This window comes from Gordionus sp. m RMFG-2023, chromosome 5, assembly GCF_954871325.1.
Source record: "Gordionus sp. m RMFG-2023 chromosome 5, tfGorSpeb1-WG-v2, whole genome shotgun sequence".
NCBI lineage: Eukaryota > Metazoa > Nematomorpha > Gordioida > Chordodea > Parachordodidae > Gordionus > Gordionus sp. m RMFG-2023.
The window spans coordinates 186,820-205,134 of NC_088779.1; the positions used below are offsets into that span (position 1 = coordinate 186,820).

Sequence of the window (18,315 nt, forward strand, 5' to 3'; positions counted from 1 at the left end):
GAAGTATTTCTTTTTATTTTTAGAATTTTGCATTATATAATGAATGATTATTCATTTATAGATGACGAAATTGGGAATATAGAAAAAGGTTATTTATTATTTCGAGTTATATATTTGAAAATCTGACCTATTTTTTTAAATTTAGTATAATTATCATATTACCGTTGACAAGCAACACTATTATAATGGGTTTTTATAAAATGTATTATAGTTCAGCTAAAAGAGAGTGAAACAAATAATGAGAACTTTATATAGCAATATCATATAAAAATTATTCATTTCTTATAGGTCACTAATATCAAATTCCATATTTTTTAAATATTTTAAGCTCAAAATTTGGATATTGGAATAAGTAATATAAAATAATATAATTTATATGATACAAAATTTAAATGAATATATTAGGTTATGGAAAAGAAATCATGACTCCTAAAAAAGGTAAGATAATTTTTGAAAAATTGATTTCATAAATATAGGACAAGAAAATAAACTATTTGAGGTTTCGAATAACTTAAAACTTGATAATATTAGTATTTCATTTATAATATTTATTACAATATTAACGAATTATTTTTATATAATAATACTCTAATTAGCTTTTTATTATTTTACTTTCAAAGTATATTTAGCAAATATCCGATTGCATTATTTATATTTAATATTTATTGTTGCAACATTAATAATTAATTGTATGCTATTATTATAGATATATATATTCATTTTATTAAAAATTTTAAAAGAAATCAGGGAGATTTTAAAAAAATATTAATGGAATTTAACTAAAAATATATTTAATTTCTGTTTTCCCATAAAAGAAATTATTTATCGAATTCATTCACTATTTAATCGATACATGGGGTGGGCAGCAAATCTGTAGCCTCGTAGGCAAATTTTTGTAATAAAATTATTTTATAAGGACTCCTACCTCACACTCTTATTTTACATGACTTAAACATGTCTGCCAATTTTTACTTCCACTAAAATATTATTTTACTTTATTATGTAAGCCTCAAGATTTGGTAAATAGAGGCACAAATATATCTGCCATCTATGAGAAAAATCTCCAGACTACATAATATTATTTTAGGTAAAACCCGATTGGGCTGTCTTTTAAGATCGGGATTTTTAACAACACTAAGCAGAATTTTATTTTATTTTATCCTATTTAATTTTTTTAAATTGTGAGTTTTTTATATTTATATTACTAAATATACTTAAAATTTTGAATAATTTTATAAGTTGTTTTATCATAATATTTATTTTCTAAATATTTTCTTGATAAATATAGCTATATTTAATATTTTAAAAATACCTATTTAGTCCCAAGAAGTGTGTCTACTTGTTTGAAAGGTTTTTGCAACTGTGAAATAAAAAGTATATTAAAAAATGTTTTTTTATACAAATATTGCATTATGGATATAATATTTAGGTAGAGATGGAAATATTAAAGTCACAACAGAAGGTAATTAATTATAAAAAATGGATTGTAAAATTAAGACCTATTTTGAAATAAATAATATTTTAAATATGTTGCAATCTAATCTAATTAATATTTATACCAATAAATAATAAAAATCTATATCATGAAAATCTAATTTAAAAAATTACATAGAACAATTAGATTACTCAGATCATACGGTGGAAGGTATATTAAATTCATAAATAGATTTTACTTTATATTTTATAAATCTTAAGATAAAAATTTTAAAATGGGAATAGGTAAATTTATGAAAGATATAACTTATTTTAATATATACTTCACATAATACTATGAGTCATATTAGAACGCTGGATTATTTATTTCGTTGTAATGTAAAAGTTTTCCCAACTCTTATTCGCCGAGAACTGTTAACTTAAGTAATTTTCACTAATCATCACGTATCTGAAATTTTTCTATAAGGAATCTCATACTTATGAGATCCGATTCTAATATTTAATCGAGGTGTAACTATAATATTTTTAAGCAGAAAATCTACATTTAAACTGTTTTTTTTTAAATAATTATAATAAAATAAATCAATATAAATAAAATATTTTTATGTTATTATAATAATTAAATTAATTAGATATGGGAAATGAAAACCTTACTCTCAACATAAGTAAAAAAGAACTTTTTTAAAAAAAATTTATAGCATAAATCTTTTTAGTACAAGATAAAAAGCCTAAAGGTAAGTAATTTGTGTGTGTATTTGCCTAGAATTAAAACAATTATTAATTAAATAAATAAAAATAATATAATGTTATGAATTGGGGGAAATTATTCATTTTATTTTAGAAAAATAAGTACTCAAATACTGATCTATCAACATAATAGGATATGGTATATCCCAGTATTGGAAAAGGGGAAGCCATGGTATTATGGTAAATACAAGTATAGTTCTTTAAATAAGTTTATTAAAAGATGTTGATGTAACCATCTCATCTATAGTAAATTGAATGTAAAAAAGACCAATAAAAATCCTATTAGTGACATGTATGAATAAAATAAAACAATTTTCTATCTAATTAAAAGTATTTATACATTTTTATGTTTTTCAAAAAAAATTTTTATATATAATTTTGTGTTACCCTGGTAAAAATTCCTCGAAAATTTATTTTTAAAGGAATCTTTCAAGCAAATATTTAAAGAAATTTGAAATTTAACTTTAAAAATCGCCTCTTATTCCAAACTCCTCTTCAAGAAATTGGTGCTTAGAAATTTAATCAGATGAAATTTAATATAATTATTTTTTAAAAGAATTAAGCAAATTTTGCCTAAAAAAATTTATTAATTCTATCTATTTTATTAATTTTAAAAGGCATTTAAATATATAAGCTTTTAACCATATTTTTAGCTCTATATATTAATATTTTGATTCTCCCTAATTTATAAAATATAGTTATGGAAACTACAGAGCCAAGTAAAGTATTTAACTTAAAGTATTTCATTGAAAAATTCAATTAAAACGGATATATTTTTGAAAATGTATTTTAATTATTATATTTTAATATGTAAAATAGAGGGCATGAAACAAATAATAGGTATATATTTTTATTTAAAAAACTGTATTATTTTCTTTCAATCCTATTTAATTCTTAATTCCAAATCTAATTGATAATTATCTCAAAATTTAAAATTAATAGTCATAAATAGAGGTCTGTATTAGGCGGGTTTTCGGCTTATCTCTTCATTCCCGCCCAGGGATAAGGCGAGTTAAAAATAATGTGTGGGCAGGTTAGAAAATTTTAAATTTTTGTTATTTAAAATAATTTAAATAAATATTAATAAAAATTGTTCGTATACTTTTTTGGATATTAAAAATAAAATTTCCTTTTATGATAATGTAATATAACTTTTTTTAAGATAAAGAAACTTTTTTGAATATTGTAAATTAGGGCAAAATGAATATTTCTGCATTGATTGTTTAGTAATGATTGATTATCTTTATGTTTGCCCTTTTCATTTTAAAAATTATTTTTACAAGTTAAAAGAAAATTATTCAGACAATAATAAACTCAAATCTTCAATGTGGAAACAATTTAAATTCATTTTCAATGAAAATGACTTTAAGCTAGACTGAATTCGCTTCAATGATGAATCCATCTATTAATATAATAACAAAAGTGGCACATACTTCTTCCTTCGGCATCTATGTTCATCTGCAAATTATGAAGATTTAATAGATAATAAAAAAATAACCGATATATCAATAAAGACAATTCTCAAATATTTTTACTAAAACTGATTACATATTTCTATCTATCCTTTTTATACAAAATTAGAAATTTAAAAAAAAAGATTTTTTATTTTACAATTTCAAGGTCAAAAAAATACGGAGAGAAATATTTATAAAGAATTATCTAAAAAAAATTTACAACTTAGTTTTCCCCGAGAATATTTTCTATACTCATCTTTGTAAAATACCATGTAGCAAATATTAAAAATTTGCTGGAAGGATAATTTTTTATTACAATAAAATTTATCTATTCGGTTGATATTAAAATAATTTTTGAAGATTCTGTGTACATTTAAATAAAAAACATTCATAATTAGATAACTAAATTTTTAGCTTATTTTTTCAAATATTAGATTTAATAGTCTAACAGTTCAGCACATATTTTGAACACAATACTTTGTTCATTCCAGCCAACTTATTTGATATCCTTCAGAGATTAATAATATTTTGGTAACTGAAAAATTGTTTACCAATTATTTAAACAAAGTAGCAACGAAAAATATCTGAGAAGACATTACAACAAAATATTGATATAGGATAAAATACAATTTGTTTTTAAGACTGAATAGGATATATGGAATAGGAAAGTTTAAAACACTGATATATTTTTGAAGCCATATTCAAATAGTGCTTTTGGGAAGATCGCACTGGTTTTTATTTGGTAATAAAATTAATATTTTAATGATTTATGATATTTCTATTATATATAAAGAAAATTAGATACAATCATCTTCTAGAGTTTAATCAAATAAATGAATATAATGGAGAGAGAAACAAACAAAGATAAAAAAATAGATTTAATAATGAAAAGAGCTAAAAATTTTATAATTGAAAATTTTGAAATCCATATATACTATAAAATTTAGCATTTTAAATTTATTATTATTGGTTTCACTTTTATTTAAATATCTCATTTGAAGAAGAGGATGTACTTCAAACGGATATATTACTTTGTTAGAATCTACAAGGAAATGATTTACCAAAACCATCAAGATTAGCAAGATAAATCTTGGCATTTCATGTTAGTGTTGTTAAACTGCTCGATTTAAGCCGATTTTTAAAAATGGCTGACTCAATATTTTAGCCAGAAAATTTTGTTCCACATATGAGAAAAATTTTAAGGCTTGCATAAAATTTTTCCTAATAAAATATTGAGTTAGCCGTTTAACAACACTATTTCCTCTAACTAGTTTTTCTTCTTAACTAGGATTAATGATTGCTGAAGGTCTTTAGAACAAAGTAAAACGTTGAATTCAGAAAACGTCGATTCATTATTATTTTTGCATAAAAATTACATATAATATCAATTTTATGTTTATATTTTTTTCATAAATATTTTATTTATTTTTTTTAATATTTATATTTTATTTTTATTATATAAAATAACAATTTTCACAAAATTTTTCATTTACGAATTATAATTAAAAATATATATAAAAATAGAATTAAAATATGTGTATAAAAGGGAAATGGGAAAAAATAATTTTTAAAATGTTAAAAAAAAAGGTATAAATAGAGAAGAGTGAATGCTTAAAAAATTGGAAAGGTAAAATCCTTCATTGGGGTCTCATGAGATTTGCTTCATTTTTTTGATGAAATTGAGAGCATCACTTCCGAACATGACTAGGGTATTGGTAACGATTGGGATAAACAGGGTATTAGTGAGGCAAGCATATTTGTTTTTTTAGGATTTCGGACTTTTCGATGGCACAAAATAAGAGGTTGGACAGAGGCTCGCTAGTTCAAGGGTGGGTGGGATATTAACTTTTTTAAGAGCAGCAAAGAGGATGTAGTTAATAGATTTATGGCGCGGTTTTCGTCCATGGGAGAACTTGCAGTGCAAGGAATGGTAAGCTTTCGATTCAATGGGATGGCCACAGTCGATGCAAATGGAGGGAACTACGGGTAGGGCTATGGAAATACATGGCTGTTCTCCAGACAAGATGAGGCCTAGGTTGGAACTGGGGATGCCTTCGAGCCATTCGTAACCTGAGCTTGCATATAATACTAAATTATTGGGATTGTCCTCAAAGGGCCTGTTCGAAATAAGGTATTCAACGGAACGGGCGATCAGAGGAGCATCCCTGTCTTTCTGAATGTTGGAAGCCGAACAACAAAGGGTGGGTGAGAAGTTTCTGTCCCAGATGGTGAAGTACTGTAAGAGGTCAGTGTCTGAAGGAGTGGATCTATTATCGATGATAGATTGTGCAGCGTGAGAGGGAAAGTTGTAACGGGGATCGGATATCAATTCCACCAGATTTTCTGGGAAGAGTAGCCTGAAGTCAGGATGAATTGGAAAATTAAAGGTTTAATATTTCAAGGAGACCCTTAATTTGGGTTTCATGAAAAACGAGCAAGTCACGGCATTTAAAGATCGGAGAGGATCTCAGGGCGTAAAAAATTTTAGGTATGTTGAAATAATTTCTTATTAAAAAAAATTGATGGGCTGGGAGGTAATTAAATAAGTATTTAATTTGGATAAATTATTAAGGGATTTGTTTAAAAATGTCTCAATGGCTTTTTCACTTCCTATGTGTGATCCAAGGTGAGTCATCTCGTCTATGTTGATGACGTGATATGCCATGTCTGGTAGAAGTGGGATTTAGGAAACAAATCTCACATTTGGGGAGGTTAAGACATAGTCCTGTTATATGAGAGAGATTCTCAATAATAAGGGGAATGGACATGATTAAGGAAAGGTTGCCCGAGACAATGCCGTCATCAAAATACCATGAATTTAAGGTAATAGATTTAGAATGAATTTCCTGGATTATCTTGTGGATTCCGATGCAAAAGAGGGCTGGGCTTAAGGGGTCTGCTGAATTCCCTACTGAGATACGATTATGTTATTATTGTATTTTAAAAAAGAATGGCTAGAATAGCTGTGGAGGAGGTAAGTAGAGTATTCGGGGTATTGGTTGCAAAATAGGAACGAAGTGTTGGTGTTTTGTATTAAATGCATTGTTGAAATCCTGTTTAAGGACCACGTCATCAGGTATACAGTTAGCTATAGTTAAACGAGTAAGGTGAGCGGAAATTTCAGAGCCTTCAGAAACACCAAACCCAAGTTGAAGTGGTGACAAGAATGAAGAAAGGGATTCCTTTATTCGTGAAGCAATGAACTTAGAGACAGTCCTTCGGAAGAACGACCCGACAGATATTTGGCGAATACCTCCATCCTTTTTTTTAGGGCTATAAGGCGGGCACCAAATAGGAATGATAGGTGATGGGAGGGATCCATTAAGAATTATATTTAGTAACCTGTTAAGGTTCTGTAAAAAAGCTCTACAAGAAATGTTGGGTAAAATGTTTTGTATGAAGATAGCACGAATGCCATCAAGACCTCCGGAATTAAAAGATCTAACGGCTTTGATTGTCTTATCTATACTGATTAAGGGGGCTATATGATGGATTGAGAAGGCAAATTCATAATCACATACAGGGTGTTTTAGAAACAAAGCTTCTAAGGTAGTCTCATTGTTAGGAGCTAAGGAGTCTTCAGGAATTATAGTCCGGAGGGCTGAGTTTATATTAAGGCTGTTCATTTTGTTTGAAACTATTTTAGCCCTAAGGGCACTGGAGATTGGATGGATGAGTGCGGGGTGTAGTGGTTTGTTTGGAATCCGGGTTGAATATATTGGTGTTAATATGCTTGGATATTTTTTTATGTTTAATATAGTATAATTTCCAAAAATTTTAAAACTTTTTTGTAGAAGAGTAATGCTGAAACGAAATTAATTTTTTTATTAGATACGTAAAAAATTAAAAGAAGGCCATAATTAAATTTAAAAATGGCAATTTTAGGTTAAATTTTTTTTATAAATAATTGGCAAGCGGATAAGGAATTTCAGACTAATTGTAGGGCGATTATTTTTTTGAAAATTGTGGGAATAGGGCTAGCTGGTTTTTTTAATGACTGATTTATGAGTATATAAATATACTAAATATATTTATCATATCTAGATCGTATTAACGGGACTCTTATAATATCTATAGGTAATCATGAGACGATGAGTTTAAATATATTCATACAATTATATATTGATATTAATACAATTCAAACCATTTAAATGAAGCATTATGAAAATTTTTTCAATTTTCTACACAATTATGCAATAATTTTAATTTATTTACGATTTATATTTTTAATTATCTCTTAATATATATGTTACCTTTATAATTTATCTTATTTCTTTCTTTCTTTCTATTTTAAATTATATTTTTAATTTCCATTTCTATATGTTCTCACAAAATAAGGTTTGATTTATATAAAAATATTTTTTCTATCAATTTATTTATTATATAAGAATTACATTGGTTCTATTGGCTTAATCATAAACCCATTTTTCTAATTATATTTCTAGCTAGATCTATTTTACGAAAATATTTAATATTTTTCAAACAATATATTCAAAATAATGCATTTATTTGGCATTTAAGAATAGTTGACCGGTTAGCATTTTAACAAACCGTGTTTTTTAATATGCATAATTATTTTTAGGCTAATTTGCCCTTGATTAAAAAAATTATCACACTTAAACTCATGATTTTATTAGTAAAAAAAATACGAAATATTATTCTTTTAGGAATGACTGAAATATATCGTGTGAAAGGTATATAATACAATTAATGTCATAAATAATTTAATAATTTATTTAGTTTCCCGTTTCATCAAAATTATCTCTAAAAAAGGTTCAAAAAAATATAAAACAGATTATCATATAAAACTTTAAATTATTTTAGACGCTAGACCTTATCTTCTACTACATAATAATAGTATGCAGATAATATAATTTTTAATCAATTTGAGTTAAATGTTTTAATATTAGTTTAAATAAATTTTTAATTCTGTTTTCTGATCACTTTAATTACATCTTATAGGATATATTAAAAAATTGAATATTGATAATTTAAATTTAAAAATATTCATATGTAAAACTTGTCTCATAATGCAAAACATTATTAAGTTTTATTCAAAATGAGTCGAAATATTAAAAAATAAATCGGCAAACTTTTAAAATTTTTTTAAAACAAGAAATATGCTTTTTCAAATATAAAAATAAAAACATATTAAATATTTGTAGAAAATTTCATAAATTTACAATGAGATAAGTTTTCATTAAAATTTCAAAACTTTTCGAATTTTAAACTTTGATTTTAGACTCAAAATTAAATTTCTAAAAATTAAATTATCTTTTTCTTGTGAATAGATACTGATTTTATGAAAGGTATCACAACATTCATTTTTATATCTATTTTGGTATGATACATTTTTATTTTCAAATTAATAAAAATGGCAAATTTGAAATAAAAAACAATATAAAAATACTACAAATTATTTTATTAATTTTGAAAATTAAAAAAGAAGCATTATTTGTTAATTTTATTTAAGGAAATTTATATAGTTTTTTAAAAAAAGAAAAAGATTAGTGATCTAAATCAGTCTTAATTTTAGTCCGGCTCGGCTCAAAATTTTTTTAAAAAAAATTTTTTAACGCGTCCTCTCAAACAAATTTTTATTTTATTTGTCCCAAAAATTTATTTAAATATATTTTAAAAAATTTAAATACACTTTTATAATTTTACCTGGACATAATCGAGTTTTTAATCATTCTAACAAAAAATTTCCAAATTAGGCAAAAATTTTAAAATATATAAATTTTATTTTAAAATATAATCTCAGACCCACCTAGCTGATATCTTAAAAAATATTAGAACTGAGCCCGGACCTATTTTTTAAAAAATATTAGAACCAAGCATGTTGTTCTTTAAATAGGACCAACTCAGCCCTGGTCTACTTTTTTAATTTGTAGATCTTTAAAAAAAAGATATTATTGACATTCTAATCAATCTCAAATTCAATGTTTATTTTTAACCTGTTTAGTTTCAAAAATGACGATTTGTGAAATAGGTAAATAGAATGTAATTCAAATTTGGGCATAAAGTGCCGAAGAAAAGTTCCTACAAAATAGCACTGGACAAAAATGCCCGACCTTAAAATTATTATTTAAATTTATTTTACAATTGTTTAAAATATTCAAAGTGATAAATTTATCATAATAATCTTATAACAATTTTTCTAAATACTCAACCCTCATAGCATATGAAAAATGTTTTTGATATTTAATAATTTTCTACCCTTACCTTTATACTATCAAATTTTGTTAAACCATTTTTAAATACTATCAAATTTTGTTAAACCATTTTTAATTACTCTCAAATTTTGTTAAATCATTTTTAATTTTGTTAAACCATTTTTAAATACTATCAAATTTTTTTAAACCATTTTTAATTACTCTCAAATTTTGTTAAATCATTTTTAATCTCTATATATAATAATGACCCGCCAGATGCCATTAATATAATAAATTATATATTTAATTTATCTAATTATTTTCCAATAACAAAAAAAAATTCATTTAAATAGGTTTTGTATTTCCAAATGATGAATAATTTTATTGCATCATGTCACTGGTTTAATAAGTTAGAAAGTGCCTTGACCTAATATATTTAGCGTTGATTGATAAAACCAATGTATGGAAGAAATTTATGTTAAAATAATTCTTAAACTTTCATCTTTTTCTAACATTAAAATGATAAAATTTGGTGTATTTTTGACTGGTATCTTTTTGTGGTACTTATATGATCCATTACACTTCTATTTTTATTTTTATAATCTAAAAGTTTTATTATATATTAATTTCAGGAAATTTCACATGTGAACATAGAAGTATTTTTTTTTTTGGAATTTTGCATTATATAATGGATATATTCAGTAATAGATGACGAATTTGTGAACCTTACAGGTTATTAATTATTTATTGAATTAACTTGAAAATCTGACATATTTTCTTTTAATATAATAACGATTTATCATGTTGCCGTTATTAACCTACAAAATTTATAATGTTTTATTATAAAATGTTATATAGTCCAGCTAAATAAAAATGAAAGAGATGGTAAGAATTTTAATTATAAGAATAACATATAATATTCATTCTTATAGTTCACATATATTATACAGACCATAACATAATAAGTAAATAAATTATTATCTAAGATATAATTTTATTTAATATTTCATATATTTTTAAATATTTTAAGTTCAAAATTTGGAAATGGGAATAAGTAATTTAAGAAAATATAACATATATGATAAAAAATTTAATTGATTACATAAGATGTAGGAAATGAAATCATGACTCTTAATATAGGTAAAATAATTTCTGGAAAATTAATTTTATAGAACAAATATTAATTTAGAGCAAAAAAATAAACCATTAGGTAAAATTTATTTTTGATTGCTTTTTATAGGTTTAGAATAATTTATAATATATTATTTCAATTGGAAGATTTGTAATAATTACAAAATTAACCAATTATTCTTATATTAAATTTTTGCATATACATTAATTTCTTGTATGTTATTATTATAGATATCAATTTTATTTATTGAAAATTATAAAAGAAATCATGTGGTAAAGGGATTTGAAATTCATGGTCTCGGAAGCTCTCAATTAAATTAATTTATTTTTAAATATAAAATAAGGACTGGAGTTTGAAAATATATTTTTATATATGAAGATTATCCATATTATTAATTTCTGTTTTGTCCTGCAAACATTCCAAAGCTCATAATTTGTCGATTTCATTCACTATTTTATGGACACATGGAAGGGCAGAGAGTCTTCTACCTCGTGAAATTTTTCATATGGAAATATTTTATTGGGGCTAGACCCTTCACATCTCCACACATCTTATTCTACATGACTTCTAACACTTCTCCAATTTTTATGTCCATTGAAGTTTTATCCCCATATCCATTTTTATTCTCAAATATTTATCCTTCACTTGGAAGCAAGCGTTCTTCCGCAAAGAATTATTTATCTTTAACCGCGTGAATTTAAAAGTATTAAATTATCTTATATTGCAGTTTAGACCTCTGAAGCAAAAATGCCTCAAGCAGCTCAATCCCAATTATATAAAAGAGAGAGACTTTTTTATTCCTATGAATGCCTACATATGAAAACTGTTTAATGGAAATTTCCTTGGCTCACTTTACTTAAATCCCACACACAGTCCACGAAACAAAATTGTATTTTGTTATTTTGATTAAAGATAAAAAATTGTTGTAAAATTTAAATTATCTTTTGATCTTTTAATCGTTGATTGACATATAACCCTTACTCCCAATTGTTAAATCAAAATAATATTTATTTTATATCTCAAACACTACAGTTAGTTGGAAACAATATTTTTTCTATCTAGGTCACTTGCTTCTTAAAAAAGAGCTTAGAATCGTTATTGGCCTTCGACTGTGATGTGATCGAAACACCAATATTTGCTCTCATTAAAATTGACAACCTCGGCAACCGCTTATACATTTTGGCTTTTCAAAAGACGGTCTAAGGCATCACATCAATACAAATCTCTCATCCCCTTATTCAAATAAGGCCCATTGTGTTTAAACTAATTCATTGGACAGTTACACCACTTGCTTTGGTATATTTGTTTAGATCGTTTTGTCTATACAGGTGAATAATAATTCATAAACAAATAAATATAAGCACTTACACATTGTTATTCATTTCGATTGTTTGAGATAACTATGATTAAACTTCAAGCCCTAAAAATATTGAAGAGAGGGTACTACGGTTAAATTTATTTAACAAGATTTGCTAATCTTACTATATTCATTTATAAGATTCATAAATTCTTTGATCTAATTTAAATATTTTTTGTTTAAATAATATTTTATTTTTTATAAATTTTGGAAAGTTATTATATATTTTTTAATAGATTACTATATTTTTTATTATTACCACATTACGCATTTATTGATTTTATATTAAATAAATAAAAATTTACTCCCTATCTCCAAAATAAATATTAAAAAAATAATAATGATTTGAATTTACTTGGATGAATTTGAATTTGCTAGAATTGAGCGAGATTCCGATAGCTGTGCCCATTTCGTGAACTAACTGCTTTGTTAAATTTACAACAAGATTCAAGATTCCATTATTGATTTAGCAAACATGAGGTGATAGAGTACGTGAAAAGTTTATGTCATTGATTCCAAGACTAAAAAGTAAGGGTTCGAGGGGATTACCCTGTTTAATGCCTTCGACTAAAAGTATTTCCATGTTGAATTGTAAGATTTCTTGAAATCTATAGCAGGGGAAAAGGAATTTGGTTTAAGCAGGGAATAGGAGCAAGTAGAATGTAGGAAGGTGTTGCGGGAAATAGTGTTCTATGCGTTGTAAAAGTCGGTTTTTCTAAAACTTTATTTGTAGGGTTATTTTTGAGATAAATTATTGTTAAGTTTATGGCCACCTCACACCCACCAGGTACGCCTACACTCAATTATTTGTTAATTTTATTTTATAAACTATTACTTTCTATTTTATTAATATATACAATATTTTTCACAACAAAACAAATATTAATAGTGATAAATAATCATATTCCTCTTATAAATCTGATTTTGCTTTTCTTAAGAGGCAGGAATTTTTAAAAGTTAAATGCTAGAAAACTATATACTGGGAAATATTTAAGTCCCGATATTTTTAATAGTAAAAATATAAAAGCCTGGAACATGAAATAAATATTTCACTTTTATTACTTATTTTATAAAATCGTTTATATTTTATCAAAAGATAAATTTAGACACAGTGTTATTCGAAGTAAATTAATTAAATGATTAAGTATTTATGACTTACATCTTCAAAAAAAAAATCAAAAAAAAGGTTCAGGAGTAATTGTTCTAGGTATATATTTTTATGTTCGATTTAATTTTTCATTTAAAAAAATAATCTTTATTTAAACTCTAATTAATTTTTGAAATGTGTTTTATGCAGAGCGTATAAATGGCACCCTCTCAATATATTTAGGTAATCATGATTTAATTAATATAAATATATTTTTTAGAAATTTCTAAATCCTATTACTATATTAATATGACATCAATTTTACTCTAACTCTATTTAGCTGAGAAAGTTTTCTGATAACTTTTCTCTATTGACTATAATTACTGATCGCATATTATACACGTTTAATTTCAAAATTTATTTAAACCAACAAAATACATTATAAGATTAAATAAAAAAAATGTTAATTTTCTTATTTTTCTGGGTTTTGGAGATTCACCAATTGTTGAAATAAGTTTTTAAAAAGAATTTAGTAAAGAATGAGGCTTCTGTCAAAACTATTTAGTAAATGTTGAGAAAAATAGTTATGTATCCCACATACTTTTTTGATATATAATATCAAAATTATAATAATCTTTTACTTATCATTTTAGGAAAAAAAGAAATATTCCGCGGACATGGTATATAAAATAATTCTAAAATATCATGCTTAATAATTTTAATAATATTATAGCTTCCCCTAATGTCGACATTATGACTACAATAGGTAAAAAAATAAATTTGCGAATAGCCAATTACTCTTATATTTTTAAAAAATTTTTTAGGGACACCGTACTTTATAGAGCATAATGGTTTCAATATTTATATATAAATTTTTCAATATTAACAATGACATATAATAGCAGGCTAATACGCAGAAATCTTAATGTGTGTGGGTATGGGGGGGGGGATAATAATTTTAATAAATTTAGGTTATTTAAGGATAACTTTAGCCTTAGATATTTATTAAAATTAGTGAATAGTCTTGTTGAACGGTTCAATTTGAACTAATTTTTATAGGCGGTTAACCCGATATTATTTTCCAAAAAAATATTAAGCCCAATATTTTGCTCATAAATGGCACAAAGTTTTGGGTATTTATTAGATAAATCTTGAAGCTAAGGAAATATTTCCTGACTTTTAAAAATGGGATCAAATCGACCCATTTAACAACACTACTTCTCAGGTATGTTTTTGTCCTTGTTAAAGAAATAAATGTTCTTTCATAAAATATTTTATAATTTTTATATATTAGAATAGTCTAAAATGTGTTTGAAATTATTAGCATTTTTTGGAACATAGCCAACCATATTTCACCTTTTTTATACCAAGGTTTGCATTAATAGCCAAGGAAATGAAATCAATATTAATTCATAGAATAAATTAATAGTATATTTATATCATCTGTAAATATGATAAATATATATATAAATTGGAATATATATTCAATGGGGGTGGGAAGGGGGAAGATTTGTCCCTCCACCCCCGCTGCCTATGCGCCTGAATAATAGAATAGGAAAAGAAATTCATAATATTTAAAAAAGTTATAAATTTTAGCTTTATTTAATTATAAACCACGCATAGCAATAGGTCTCCGTCTTGGTTGTAATATACTGGCCAACTCCACATGTACATTATGTTCCCAACCCGTTGATTGTTTTGGACATCATCCTCTTCATTGTCGATTCTCTAAAGGTAGACATTCTCGACACAGTGCAGTTAACAGCACCATACTCCGTGCTCTACGCTCAGCCCAAATTCCAGCAACCCTCGAACCCACTGGCCTCTCAACCGAGAATAATATACGGCCAGATGGGCTGACATTAATACCATGGAGTAATGGAATTCCATTAGCATGGGATTATACCTGCATCGACCGATTTGCTCCCTCCTTTAATAAGAACTCATTCATGCGAGCTGAAAACTCGAAAATTAATAAATATACTTCCCTAACCAATTGCAATCTAATGCCAATCGTATCCGACACAACCGGTTCTTTTGGCTATCATGCCATAACCTTCTTTAAATCTCTCGGTAAAAAATCCGCGCCATCACTGGTGACCCACAAGAAGGCTTCTATCTCAGACAGCGTATATCTATTGATATATGCAGATCTAACTGCATTGCCATCCATGGCTCTCTTTCTTGATCTCCTCCCACCACATACAATTTACTATACTAATTATTATATTTATTTATTTTTTTATTATACAGTTTTTTATATATATTTTATATAAATAGTTTACATGACATTTTTAATATATAATTTTTTTAAATTACGTATATATGTTTTACTTTTAACGTTCAATGTATTAAATATTATTTTAAAAACTTATCTGATCTTTTATAACAAATTAACCACGCAATAAACTATAGATGAGTAAAAAAAAAATAAAAAAAAATGTTTAATAATTATGTTAATTTAATTATGTTCTATGTTATAATAATTTGTGGGTAAATTTTATTAATTTCATAAGTTTTGTGCAATTTGTAATTTAACACTTAATTTTACATCAAAAAAATAACTATTCATATTTTAAATTAACTTTATTCTTGGGCTACTCGATTTTTAATATCACGTGAAAATATATTGAAAATACTTAGGATAATTTAATATCCATAAATAAACTCGTAATTAAATGCGAAGAAAAAGACCGGGTACATGTTTTGGCTAGTTGCATATTAGACATTTTTTAAGTAGACATTTATATAATAAAAAATCTAAAGTGGATAGTAGTTTTAAATGACAAGACCAGATAATATATATATTATAGATATACCATTTAAGAACTTTGAAAATGTATATTAATTTATATACATTTAAGGTTTTTTTCTCTATGAGAAAAATTAAAGAGACACATATACCGCAAAATGATAAAAGGATTTCCCGAGTGTCTTTCCAAATTTTAAAATTATTATTTTTTATATTATTTTTTTGAATTTCATATTAACAAAAAATATATTTGCCTGGTCGGTAATTTTTTTCAGACATTACCAGAGCCGGGATTTGCAGACCTTCTGTCCCGATAATATCAATACATCTGCTATTATCTTTTTAAAACAATAAGTTGAGAATTGTTTTTGATTTATTTTGATTTCTTTTGATTTTATATTTATAATTATTTTTTATATTAAATAAAAAATTATAGGTGTCCAGTGGTTAAAAAGTATAAATATATATACCTATTTTAAGAAGAATATAATATTTTACATAGTAAAAAATTTCTAAAATATTGTATTTCTTTATTTTACTCTAATATTTCGTTATTGCCAAAATTTTTATGAATTATTTTAAAATTTCAATAAATTCTCAATACATATAAATTCCTTATTTCTAACACAATGAGTAAAAACATACATTAATAGATATCTCTTTTCATAATATTTATATTTTCATGAATAAATTTTAAAAGCTGACATTATATATTGCTGTTTTTCAAAAATTTTTTGTATAATCATTATTAGAATTTTAAGTTTAATTCATTATCCTATCATTAAAGAAACTAAAATTTAGCAGTTTAATAATTAAATCCTTCGCATTTTTAAATATTTATAATAATTTAATTCTTTTGATTATTAAAATATGCCTATTCTCAGAATAGTAATGTTTTTAAAAAAATCCTAAATATATCATAAAAAAAATAAAGGCAAATTATTAAATTTTTATTCTTTAAATTGCCTAATATTTTTATATTATGAAATATTTATACGTATACAAACTATTTAGATAATAAAAATGATCATTTCTGAAAATTATATTATACTTTTGTAATTGGATATGTATGATTTGAATAAATGAAATTAACTTTTTAAATTTTCAAAAACTATAAAAACTTAATTTAAAATTAGGTTATTATAATTTCTCATAAAATATTTATTCTCTGAAATTCATTTTTAGATTTTGATTTCTAAATATTTTGTGTTTTTGAAATAGTAGAAATATTTATATAATTAATTTGGTACTGAAAATTTTATCGTGTTTTGAATCGAGGCTTCATCTATATGAACAAAGAAGTTTACCTAACGAACCAACATTAATTAATAATTTAAATTATGTTTTTATTAACCTTTGATACACCCAAAATATTATAGATATTACTTTCACCACCTATTCCCGATGTTCAACATCAACCTTAAAACTAAAATTATTATTGACAAATTGGTAATTTTCTTTAGGTATTTTAATCGAGATATATAAAGTTAATGGATCCCCTGCCACTACCTAACCAAAGACTTATATATTTTATTAATAAAGCAGTCAAAAATTTGAATATCCTCTACTAGTCGATATCATACGCAAAAAATACATTCTGAACATTTTAATGTGTCATGATATTCCTGAGAAGTCAGAAAAATATTATCTTTCATAATTTTTAAATTAGGGTGAAAAATAAAGAGATTATATTCCAATCTATATATAATCTCAATTAAAATAAAACTGGAATAGAGTTGTATTTTAAGTCTAATATCAAATATACCACGTTTTGATTGAAAATCAGATAAAATAAATATTTAATGATTTTTACCATGTATTATGAAATAAATATTTTTATCGAAGCATAATTAAACATTTGTTCATTATACACATGTTTATAGTTTCAGAAGGCTATCTAACTTTTTTTATATATAAATGATAAACTTATTTATTAATTAACGAATAGTTCAAACCAAAGAGAATCTAGGTAAAGACAAATTTTCTTATTTAATATATTATTTATTGCTATAAAAACCCACTTTATAAAATAACATAAATTTAATTTAATAAATAAATAAAAAAATATTAAAATTTATTATTTATTAATAATAAAATTATATATGATAGATAATTGAATTACAAAAAAATACCCCAATAAGATTAATGTAAAAGCTATAAATATTACAAATTATTGTTTAAACAATCTGAAATGATT

General features: G+C 24.6%; 1 long non-coding RNA gene across 1 annotated transcript; it reads left to right on the forward strand.

Moving 5' to 3' along the window:
• Positions 1-1,338: 1,338 nt before the first annotated feature.
• Positions 1,339-10,741, forward strand: LOC135929368 (uncharacterized). The gene is made up of 10 exons (XR_010572574.1): positions 1,339-1,374; positions 1,430-1,462; positions 1,613-1,645; positions 1,696-1,719; positions 2,067-2,099; positions 2,148-2,168; positions 2,880-2,900; positions 3,001-3,021; positions 10,649-10,675; positions 10,723-10,741. It is a non-coding gene; the product is annotated as an uncharacterized LOC135929368 (long non-coding RNA).
• The last annotated feature ends 7,574 nt before the right edge of the window (positions 10,742-18,315 follow it).